We start from the raw sequence: 12,004 nt of genomic DNA on the forward strand, positions 1-12,004 counted from the left end.
AAATTCATATTCTCTTATACCCACTAAGTGTAACACAGCTTCAAGAAGTAAATCTCTTGAAGCCCTTAAAGATCCTTAAGGAGTCTGTAGACCCTGGTTAAGAAGATTTGGTCTACACAGTCAAAAATAAAATGGAAGAACGGCTTGTTGACACTGGGCTGTGCTAATTCTGGTGGGACATTTTGGGAAGTCAGAATATGTTATGTTACGTTATGTTACATTTGAGACATAGGTATGTCTGAACTGCATTTGCCATATAGTTGCTTAAGCCTCTGCTACAGCACTGATTCAGTGGGTGGATCTCAGAACCCCCAATGTCCTGACCCCCATGAAAACCCAAACATGAGTAAAGGTCCCAGAAAGAGGAGGAGGAGGAGCAGTAAATCACTTGACACTTTTCATTTTCTAAAGTTAAGACCCTGGCCTTGGTGTCAGTAGACCTGGATCTACAGCAATGCTTCTCGGCTCCTTCTCGAATCTCTATCTGGTTTGGCCTGCCCGCCTCCACTCCAGCCTCCACCATGTGCATCAGGGTGACCGAGAAGTACTAGAATGAGTTCACCCCTGGCCCCTGGGCCCTCAGCAGCTGCTCCTACATAAGTGCGCCTGGTGCCTGCATCAGCTCCTCGAGCTTCTCCTGGGTGGGCAGCAGCAGCAGCGTCTGGGATGGCCTGTGCACTGGCATGAACCTGGGCCTACTAGGTGTGGGCTACTCTGAGGTTGGTGGTATGGGGGTCATCCCAGCCGTCATGGTGACCAGAGCCTGGTGAACCCCCTTAGACTGGAGGTGGACCCCAACATCCAGGTTGTGCCCACCTAGGAGAAGGAGCAGATTAAGACCCTGAACAACAAGTTTGCCTCCTTCTTCGACAAGATGTGGTTCCTGGAGCAGCAGAACAAGATGCTGGAGACCAAGTGGAGCCTCCTGCAGCAGCAGAAGATGGTTGGAGTCACACGGACCACATGTCCGAGAGCTACATCAACAACCTTTGTGGCAGCAGCTGGACTCACTGGGCCAGGAGAAGCTGAAGCTGGAGGCGGAGCTTGGCAGCATGCAGGCGCTGGTGGAGGACTTCAAGAATAAGTATGAGGACAAAATCAACAAGTGTACAGAGATGGAAAATGAACTTGTCCTCATCAAGAAGAATGTGGATGAAGCTTACCTGAACAAGGCAGAGCTGGAGTCTTGCCTGGAATGGCTGACTGACAGGATAACTTCCTTAGGCAGCTCTATAAAGTGCAGATCTGTGAGCTGCAGTCCCAGATCTTGGGCATGACTGTGGTCCTGTCCACAGACAACAGCCTTTCTGTGGACCTGGACAGCATCATCACCGAGGACAAGGCCCAGTATGAGGACACTGCCAACCACAGCTGGGCCAAGGCTGAGAGCGTATGCCAAATCAAATATGCAGAGCTGAAGACCCTGGCTGGGTGTTCATGGTCTCCATGACCTGTGTCTCATGAAGATGGAGATCTCCGAAATGAACTGGAGCATCAGCTGTCTCCCGGCTGAGATTGAAGGCTTCCCTGGAGGACACCATCACTGATGCCAAACAGCGTAGGGTGTTTGTCATTAAGGATGCCAACACCAAGCTGCTGAGCTGGAGGCCAACCTGCAGAGGGCCATACTGGACATGGTGTGGCAGCCGTGCGAGTACCAGAAGACCAGGAGCTCTTGAACATCAAGCTGACCCTGAATATCAAGATTACCACCTACCACAAGCTGCTGGAGGGCGGGGAGAGCTGGCCAGGGTCTGGAATGCAGAACATGAGTATCCATATGAAGACCACTAGCGGCTGCTCAGGTGGGCTGAGCTTAACCTATGGGAGCTTTACGAGTCCAAGCCTCAGCTACGGCCTGAGCTCCTTTCAGTCTAGCATCAACTCTGGCAGGAGCTCCAGCTCCTTTAGCCACACCAGCTCTTCCAAGGCCATGGTCGTGAAGAAGATCGAGAACCATGACGGGAAGCTAGTGTCTGAGTTCTTTGATGTCCCCCCAAGTGAATGGCCACGGCAACCCTTCCCAGCCTCCCTGCTCCTGTGGCTGCCTCAGAGCCTGTGGGGGAGGCAGCTGTGCCATGGAGTGTGGGGAACAGGAGGGTTCCCTCGCCCTAGCCCTCCACCCACCCTTGGGGGGAGCCTCTTGCCCATGCCCCCAACTAGGACCAATTCAGTTATCATTTCCAAAATAAAGCCTCTGTTGGTTCTGCCCCCCCCCACCCAAAGACCTGGTTTTAGTCTTAACTCTACCACTTTGTGTGTGTGTGTGTGTGTGTGTGTGTGTGTGTGTGTGTGACCGGTAAATGGATCGCAACCCTTGGCTTGGTGTCGCCCGCATTGCGCTCAGCCAGTGAGCGCACCGGCCATCCCTATACAGGATCCGAACCCGCGGTGGAGCGCCGCTGCGCTCCCAGCACCGATGTGCTCCCAGCGCCGCACTCTCCCGAGTGAGCCACGGGGTCGGCCCAACTCTACCACTTTCTACTTGTGTGATCTTGTCAAGTCATTTTGGGTTTTTGAGTTTCAACTTCCTCATCTGCAAGATGGGGATAGTAGTAATACCCACCTCTTAAGGGTATTGTGAGGACTTGATTAGGTAATGAGTGTGACAGTATTTACCAGACATCTGCCTCACCGATGGTGCTTAACAAGTGTTAACTGAAATTCAGTTCTACCCAGGCAGAGTAAGACCACTGGAGACCATGAGTGCTAAAAAAAATTATGATGAGAGACTTCCGGGTTCCAGTCTGGCATTTAAGGAGCTGGAAATTGCCACTCTATCCTTAAAACAAGTAAAAAGCTGTACAAACTAAAAAATCACCAACTCTTCTTAGGTCCTTCAGAGAAGTGAGGTCACAGGGTAAACTCCTGCCCCGCAAACTGCAGAGACAGATATAGAGACTCACAACTTACCAGAGTAGAAACTGATGGGAACCAGTAAAGGGGTAGGAAAACCTGAACTGTAACTAACAAAGTGCTGGAGGCTCAGTGTGGACATGTCTGAGAGCTGAAAACTCCAGAGAGACCAGTCATAGAGGAGCCTCTACACTTTTGGGAGTTTTACCTCCAGGAGCTCTATCAGGTCTTTGCATCAAATATTGGAGAAAAATCCCCTTGTGCTTCTGGCAGGGAGAGGGGTAAAGGAACCACTTTGAAATACACCAAAGCATTCTGTTGTTCTTAATTGGGTTTGACCTCTGGGAAAACTATTTTACCAGAGCTTAACCTGCTGGGTATTATCAAAACCTAACTGACCTGGGAAATACACAGCTCCAGCCCTCTCTAGCCATCCTGTCCCACCTAAGGTGTTGGGGAGGGAACTGAGAAGAACTGGTGAAATTCACAGTCTGGAGGCACAGGCTCACCAAGAAACTGGGACTTAATGATAGGACTGTAGAACATTTTCCCTCCCTGTCACACTTTACCAACTCATCGCTAAAGACCTATTAGCTGCAGTTCCTTTTACCCAATACCTCATGCCTGCCTTTCAACAACAACAACAAGGCATACTGAAAGACAAAACACACAGTCTGAAGAGACTGAACAAGCATCAGAAGCAGAGTCAGATATGGCAGTAATGTTGCAATGATTAGACCAGGAATTTTTAAAAACTATGAATTTCGTTAGGGCACAGCCTTATTAACATAAGGTCATGGGTTTGGATTTCTATATCAGCCAGCCACCAAAAGACCCCAAATAAAACAAAAGTAAAAAACTATGATTAAGATACTAAGGGGTTTATGGAAAAATCAGACAACATATAAGAACAGTTGGATAATGTAAGGAAAGATATGGAAACTTGAAGAAAGAATCAAAAAGAGACACTAGAGATTGTGTTAGTCTGTTTCTGTTGCTTATAACAAAATACCTGGAACTTGGTAATTTATAAAGAAAACGATATTTATTGCTTACAGTTTCAGAGGCTGGGAAGTCCAAGGTCCAGGCAGCACATCTGGTGAAGGTCTTGGGGGTGGTGACAGTGACCCAGGGGTCTCACATGGCAGAAAATGGCAGAGCAGAGAGAGATTAAGTTCTCATGTGCTCTTCTTTTAAAGCTCTCAGAACCATGTCCCTGACCACCATTACTAATCCATTCACTAGGGCACAGTCCTGAAATCTAATCGCCTCTCCAAGGCCCCACCTTTCAATTACCATAATAGATTTTCCCACCCTCAACAGTTAACAGTGGGGATTAAGCTTCTAATATATGAACTTTGAGGATACAATTCAATCAATCCACAGTGGAGATCAAAAACACTGTAAGAGAAATGAAGAATGTCTTATGAACTCATTAGTAGACCAGAGGCAGCTGAGGAAAGAATCCCTGAGAGTGAGAACATGACAATAGAAAGTTAAAACTGAAAAGCAAAAAGAAAAAAGACTGAAAAAAACCAAACAAACAGAATATCCAAGAACTGTGGAACAACTACAAAAGGTGTAAATATGCATAATGGGAATATCAGAAGGAGAAGAGGAAAAGGAACAGAAACAATATTTGAAGAAATGACAGAATTTCCCCAAATTGATGTCAAACACCAAACAGAATAAATGCAAACAAAACAAAACAACAGAAACAATGACACAAAAAACACACAAAACTACACATAGGCATATCTTATTCAAACTTCAGAAAATCTTGTAGAAGAAATTTATTAAATTTATTTAAATCTAACCTGAAAGAAAAAAAAATACATATCTCCTGTTTTCTCCAAATACATAGTTTGATATGTTGCAAAAATATTTTTTTCTTATCCGTAATTGATCTAACAGATCACAGTTTGTTCAAAATAATAACAACAATGTCATTGATATCTTATTATTATTATTTTTTTGTGGCTGACCAGCACAGGGATCAAGACCTTTGACCTTGGTGTTATAACACTGCACTCTAACCAACTGAGCTAACCAGCCAGCCCTAATGTCATTGATAATGTGTACTTACATATACATATGTGTTGGTATGATTATGTATAAGTGAAATAAATGACAGCAATGATATAGGGACAGGAAGGAGGAATTAAGAATATTTAGTTATTATAAGGTACTTGCACTACCCATGAAGTGGTATAGGGTTATTTGAAAGTGGACTTAGATTAATTGTAAATGTGGCAGCTACTAAAAAAAGTAAAAAAGAAAAAAAAAGCTATAACTGATATGCTAGAAAAGGAGAGAAAATTGAGTCATATAAAATGTCCAATTAAAACCACAAAAAGGAGAAAAAGTGTAGAAGACAAAAATAGAAACAGAACAAAGGCAACAGATAGAAAACAGTAAAAAATATAGTAGATATTAATCTAACTATGCCAATAACACTTTAAACATCAATGGTCTTAATATACCAATAAAGAGAAAAATATTGTCAGAGTGGATCAAAAAACAATACCCCACTGTATGTTGTCTAAGAGAAATTCAATATAGATATAAAGATTAAAATATATAAATAAATAATAAATATTTATTTATATAAATACAAAGATTAAATATATAGATTAAATGTAAAGGGACGGATTACCGGCCGTTACCAAAAACAAAAACAAAAAAAAAGCAAAGGGATGCAGAAAGATATACCATGCTGACATCAATCAAAAGAAAGTGAGAGGCTGGCCAGTTAGCTCAGTTGGTTAGAGCACAGCTTTGTAACCCCAAGGTCAAGGGTTCAGAACCCTGTACTGGCCAGCTGCCATAAAGAAAGAAAGAAAAAAGGAAGGAAAGAAAAAAAGAAAATAGCCATATTGATTTCAGACAGAGCAGACTTCACAGCAAGAAAGTTGTCAGGGATAAAGAGGGGCATTGCATAATGACAAATGGGTCAATTCTCTAAGAAAATATAACAATCCTTAATGTGTGTGCCCATAACACAAGACTCACACAAAACACACAAGAAAAAATAGACAATCTGAATAGGCCTATATCTATTAAAGAAATTGAATCAATAATTAAAAACCTTCCAAAACAGAAAGCATCAAGCCCGGATGTGTCCACTGGTGAATTTCTACCAAACATAGGTGCAAAAATCTTCAACAAAATATTAGCAAATTAAGTCCAACAATATATAAAGAGTTTATACACTATGACCAAGTGGGATTTATCCCAGGTATGCAAGATTAGTTCAACATTCGAATGTCAATTACTATAATCCATCACATGAGTAGGAGAAAGAATAGAAATCACATGATCATATCAATAGATGCAGAAAAAAAACATTTGACAAAATCCATCATGCATTCATGATAAAAATTCTCAGCAAACTAGGAACAGAGGGAACTTTTAAAATTTGACAAAGAACATTTACCAAACCCATTCACGTAACATCATACTTAATGGTAAAAAACTTGAAGCTTTTTTGCTAAGATCAGGAACAAGACAAGATGTCCCCTCTCACCAATGTTACTGGGGATATGAGGGTACTTCAAAAGGTTTGTGGAAAAACAAAACTGGAAGGTAATATGAATTTTTCTATGAACTTTTGAAATGCCCTTGTATATGGGAACTCTATTTTTTGCTCAATTTTGCTGTGAACCTAAAACTGCTCTAAAAAAATAAAATTTATTAATCATAAAGGAAAAAAAAAGAGAGGGAGAAAAAATTATGGTGCACCTTCACTCCCACAAGTAACAATATATACAATGAATAAGCCCTAAGGGAAAATATTATTTTCCTCTTATGGCACCAGAGCTTTAAAAAAAAAAGTCTAATTTTTTCACACTTTTTTTCTTTCTGCCATGTGTGCGAGTGTGTGTGTGTGTGTGTGTGTGTGTGTGAGCATGTGTGCTCTTGCACTTGCCTTACTGGTGCCCTCGGACCATGCTTCATCTTCCAACTGAATAACCCAGCACTGAATTCCCCAAACACCCAGCCCAAGGTCATAACCAGGGAAGTCAGGAAGTGTCCTTTCGTGGACATGGGCATCATAGTCAGGTTCGCAGACACCAGACAAGTTTCCTCTGAGGGTTTGTCATCAGGACTCCCACTCACAAGCCACTCTCCTGGCCAGGCTGTCCCTTCCTCTCGCCACATCCTGGCAGCAGCTACATCAGCAGGGGGAAAGTTCTTTTACAGCCCTGTGTATTCTGCCCTTCGGATGTGTCCCCTCAGGTCTCAGGTGCCTTTCTAAAGCAGAACTGAAATTTCACCTGAGCAGTCAGCTCTAGTGACCACAGAACTTTCATTTCCTTTTTATTGTAGGGAGAAAGTTCTGAACACTGTTATTTTCCCAAGAGAGAGTGGGTGCTGGGTAAGTAGAGGCTGGGTGGGGGCTCGGTTCACACCTGTGGATCCTAACCCAGCAAATCACCTGGGAGAGCTTATTGTGATGCAGATTCCTAGGTTGCACTCCAGACCTACTCTGTGGTAGGCATGGAGAGGAGGGGTCTATAATTTTTTAAGTGCTCCCCAAATAACTCTGATGATGCTGTAGGCTTGGGAACCACTGAGGTAGTGGAATGAAGCCACTTGCTCTTTTCTGCTCAGGGGTATTCAGCCTCCCCTAATCTGGCCACATATTTCTGTGCCTCCTTATTGTGGATTACATCTCTTTTGTTGCTTTCTTATAACATTTGAACACACCTTTATTATGTCACTTATATGATATCATATGTGTCTCCATATTTCTCTCCTTGACCAGATAAGCTCCTCAAGGGCAGGGACCACGTTTTATTCATCCTTGTGTTTCTGGCACCCAGGGCTGCCACATACAGTTGAGTAGGTTTTTCACTGTACAAAAGAGCTCAGTGTGAATAGTAAGTGGGGCTGTAAATGGTGTTGAAATCGAGCCTGACTCACCCAGCCATAAGCCCTGATATTGGCCTCTGAATGTCTAGAGGAAAGGATGCCTTTGCTAATTGAACAAAAGTGCTATGTGGGCTCATGTTGGCTCTGCCTGCACCTGACATCACAATTGTGTTACAAAAGCTGAGTTTCTATTCAAGAAAGGCACACAGAGTTTAGTGTTTTTGATAGAGGGCAGGTGCAGAAAACACAGTTTCTCCCAGTATACTCTCACAATACACTTCTGACATAAGATTTGTGGGGATTTCTCCCCACCAGCAAGCAAGCAATTCCCCAGCAGACACCAGCTGCATGTCTTCTGATTCAATTCCAGTGCTATCTACCTGGAGATAGTTTCAGATCCCACAGGTGGAGGGCTCTGTCCCATGAGACTGAGCCAACTTCAGGTGCCAGTTGTAAGTCTGGGCCTCTGGAGCTTCTGACTGAATGGCTTCAAGTTGGGGTTCCCGTGATCGTCTCTTTAGTCTTGATTAGTTGGCAAGAGCAGCCCACCAAACTTAGAAAAACACCTGCTTACCTGTTTATTACAAAGGATATTTAAAAGCATACAAATAAAGAGCCAGATGAAGAGATACATAGGGTGAGATCTGGAACGGTCCTGAGCCTAGAAACTTTTGTTCCCATGGAGTTGGGACACACGGATGAGTTCAACTGCCCAGAAGCTCTCAGAACCCCGTGCTCTTGGATTTTTATGGAAGCTTCATTGCATAGGCATGATAGAGTCATGGACAACCAGGTAGAAATGTGATTGGGCAATAAGGATATGATCTAACACTAATGGACTGAGCTGGGAAACCCAGCGAGGCCTTTCTGTTCAGACTCTTCTTTGTTTTTCTGGGCAGCATTTCTCCCTCCTGGGTATGTGGCAGGACCCCTCCTGAAATGCGGGTCTCATGACCTACAACCAGACAAGGTAGGTCAGGGAATTTCTTTATGGCCAGCTCCAAGACAGAAGGGTGGGGGAGGATTAGAGGCCCACCTTGAGGAGAAAAAAGCAGCAAGGGAAAGAAGAACTGGAGAAGGTCAGAGAGTGATCACTTAGGAAATAACAAGGGTTAGGACAGTCATGAGCCAGGAACCGTGAATGAAAGCACATATTTATTTATATGTCGTAATATCACAGTAGGTGATCAAATAGTGTTTGTTAAATTGAATAGAAAGCCTTCTTCCTCATCTCTCTCTTGCAAAATCTTCTCATTCTTCAAGGCCCAGCCCAAATATTCCTTCTTCTAAGTGAAATGCTCCTCCAGTCTCAATTCATTGCCTCCCCCTTGAAGATACAGCAGCACCTGGTTTATATTTCTAGAACGGCACTTTCGTGGTCTGACTTATATTGGAGTTGGTCTCCCATGCTGCTCTGTGAACCCCTCATAGTCAAGGCCGCCTTTCAGCTCTTTCAATGAAAGTGTATTAAATGAACAAACACCCCAACCTCAAGTGACCTCTCAGTCTCTGGGTTTCACTAGATCATGGGAAGATGCAGTAGCTTTCATCTCGATCATCTGAAAACTGAAAGTGCAATTTCAGAAATCGGTGTTAATTCAATTCATTATATATGTGTGTACATATTATATATTTATGTATATATGTGTGTGTGTGTATATATATACACATATACATATGTGTTACCATCATTTATATATTATTATCAGCTTTGTAGGATGCACTGGGCCAAGTTAAATACGTGACTGGCAGACAATCCAGCTGGTTGCTTACCCTCTGATGTTTACAGCTGTGTGTGGTGGAGTCTGTATTTTGGTACCATTGATGCAGCAGACAGTTCTCAGTTGTTCCATATCTGAAATTTTTGATGTCAAGCAGATGGAGAAAAGCCCTAGGCAAGGTAGAATTTGTAGAACTGTAATCTTCAATAACTCCAGATTGAACCCCGATCAGACCGACCATAACCCTGGCCAAAGATAGCAAATGAGGGGAAGGCAAGTTAAGTTTATATTGTGAACCAAGGTCAGCAAATCTTTTCTATAGAAGTTCAGAAAATAACATTTTAGGCTTTCTGGACCATACATCTCTATCACAAACTTCTCAACTTTGCTGTTGTAGTATGAAAATAACCATAGTGTGTAAATAAATGTGTGGCTGTGTTCCAATAAAATTTTATTTACAGAAACAGGTGGCAGCGGATTTAGCCCACAGGTGGTAGGTTGCTAACCCTTAGTATGATGTACCACAAGCAGAAAACTGTGCATCTTCAAGAAATATCAAGTCTAAAATATGATCTCAGTGCTCTCAATTCCATAAAATGGACCTCCAAATTAAGTGGGCTCAATTCTCAGATCTATTATTGACAAGTTGCAGGACTTTGGGGAAAACCTATAACTTCTCTCTCATCCTCGGGCTTCTCGTTTGTCATATGGGGATTATAAGACCTGCTCCACCTACCCCAGAAATAAGGTGAAGCTCAACTGTAATGCATCAAAAGAAAGAAGCTCTTATTATTACTATTATGGAATTGCAGAAACACCTTATGAGCTGAACACCTTATGAACTAAAGATAAAGACTAAAGCTCCTTAGGGGAAGAGATTGTGCCTATTCACCACTGAATCAATACTACCTGCCACATATTGGCACTTTGAATGAATTTGCTGACTTTATAAATGAAATACATTAGGTATTTCCTTCTTTCAAATCAGTGTGGTATTATCTGAATGGATTAGAGCAATAGTGGCCCATAGTGAAACAATTTGGAAAAAGGACATGGACCATTTAATTTTGGGATTTTAGCAAAATTCGAGGAGTGTTTCTGGACCAACTTGCCTGAACAACTTCAAACACAAAGAGATGAGCTCCCATCGGGACATTACATGCACGTTTCCAACTCCATTCAGATATATGGGTAGTGCTCCATAACTGAGGGAGGGTTTTCCCTCGGGCCTTACATATCAGTAATATCCTCATTGCAAGAGAATCCTAAGCCACTTGAAACAAGTTAGCCACTTGTTTCAACACCACAGCTCATGGTTGGATATGACCATGTGTACAAACTCCCCAGACTCGTGATGCCAGCTTGTTAAGCAAGTCAAGGGTTTGTTTGGTGTTTTACAGGTGTGTCATGACTTATATAAATGTTAAAGATAATAACGTTATGAATACTGCTGATGTCAATGAAAAGAAAATGAAACAAAAACCTTGGTTATAGTTGTATCCTAAGTCAAATGTAATGGCAACATTTGCCTGTCCATTTTGGAAGCAGCAATAAACAGTGGAAAGAAACAGTTTTGGAGGCAGCCGGACCTGAGTTAAAATCATGACTGCAGCATATAAGAATTATATGGCCTAGCACAATTTGCTTAGTCTCAGGATTGCCATCTCAAGGTTGTGAGAATAAAAGGAGCCAATGAAATTAGCTAGCACTGTGCTTCTGCAAGCTCTTCTTGGGTGGGAGTGGAGGAACGTTCTGAGAGATGAGGGTTATTGTGGGCTGGGCGGCCTCCCCCAAAAGGGCCTAGTGCAGTGGCCTCCCTCCAGGGCTTTGCCTTCTATTCGTCATGGTTAGGACCGATGAGACCACTCTTGGCTGACAGTAGATAAAACCACTCCCGATCAGGGTATTGGAAAGGTTCCTGGACAGTGTTAAAAGGAGTGACCAAAAGACTAATGGGCAGGAAGAGAGGACCTGGATGACCATCCCAGGGAAAGTGGACATCTCCAATGACCCTTTTGTTCATTCCCTATTAACATTTCCCGACATTAGCTTGTATAATAAGGATTTTCCTGCATTGAATGTAATGTGGTTGCTTTTGGTAGCAATTTGAGAGCATGCGGTACTGGTTGGGAGAAAGGCTTTAGGATTAAACTACCTGTCAGTCAAGTTAGTTGGCTTCTCTGAGTCTCAGCTTCTTTATTCCTGATAATAATAATAGTATTCCTTCTCCTCTGTTGTCGTTTCCCTGCTGCGTGGCTTCTGCTTACTCAGAGCTCTGCCTGCACGTCATTGTGGCTCACTCATGGCCTTCAGCGCAATTGCTGAGGTCCTGTTTTGGTAGAACTGTTCCTTTCAGACCTCTCAGAAGTTGCCTACCTTTGGTCTAGGTGCCCACCCCAGGTCTAATCAGCAAGGCCAGCAGGGAGGCAAGAGGGACATGATCACATAGAGGGCTGGTTGCTTAGTCAGGGATTGTGGGCAGGGCTATTTCTCATAGGAGCTTGTGGGTGTGATGTGCACCATGACTGATGCCCAGCCCACAGAGATAAGAC

At 43.1% G+C, this 12,004-nt stretch overlaps 1 pseudogene; it reads left to right on the forward strand.

Moving 5' to 3' along the window:
• Positions 1–521: 521 nt before the first annotated feature.
• Positions 522–12,004, forward strand: part of LOC134376443 (keratin, type II cytoskeletal 8-like) — a 53,780-nt pseudogene continuing 42,297 nt past the window's right edge.

This window comes from Cynocephalus volans, chromosome 4 (genome assembly GCF_027409185.1).
Source record: "Cynocephalus volans isolate mCynVol1 chromosome 4, mCynVol1.pri, whole genome shotgun sequence".
Taxonomy (NCBI): domain Eukaryota; kingdom Metazoa; phylum Chordata; class Mammalia; order Dermoptera; family Cynocephalidae; genus Cynocephalus; species Cynocephalus volans.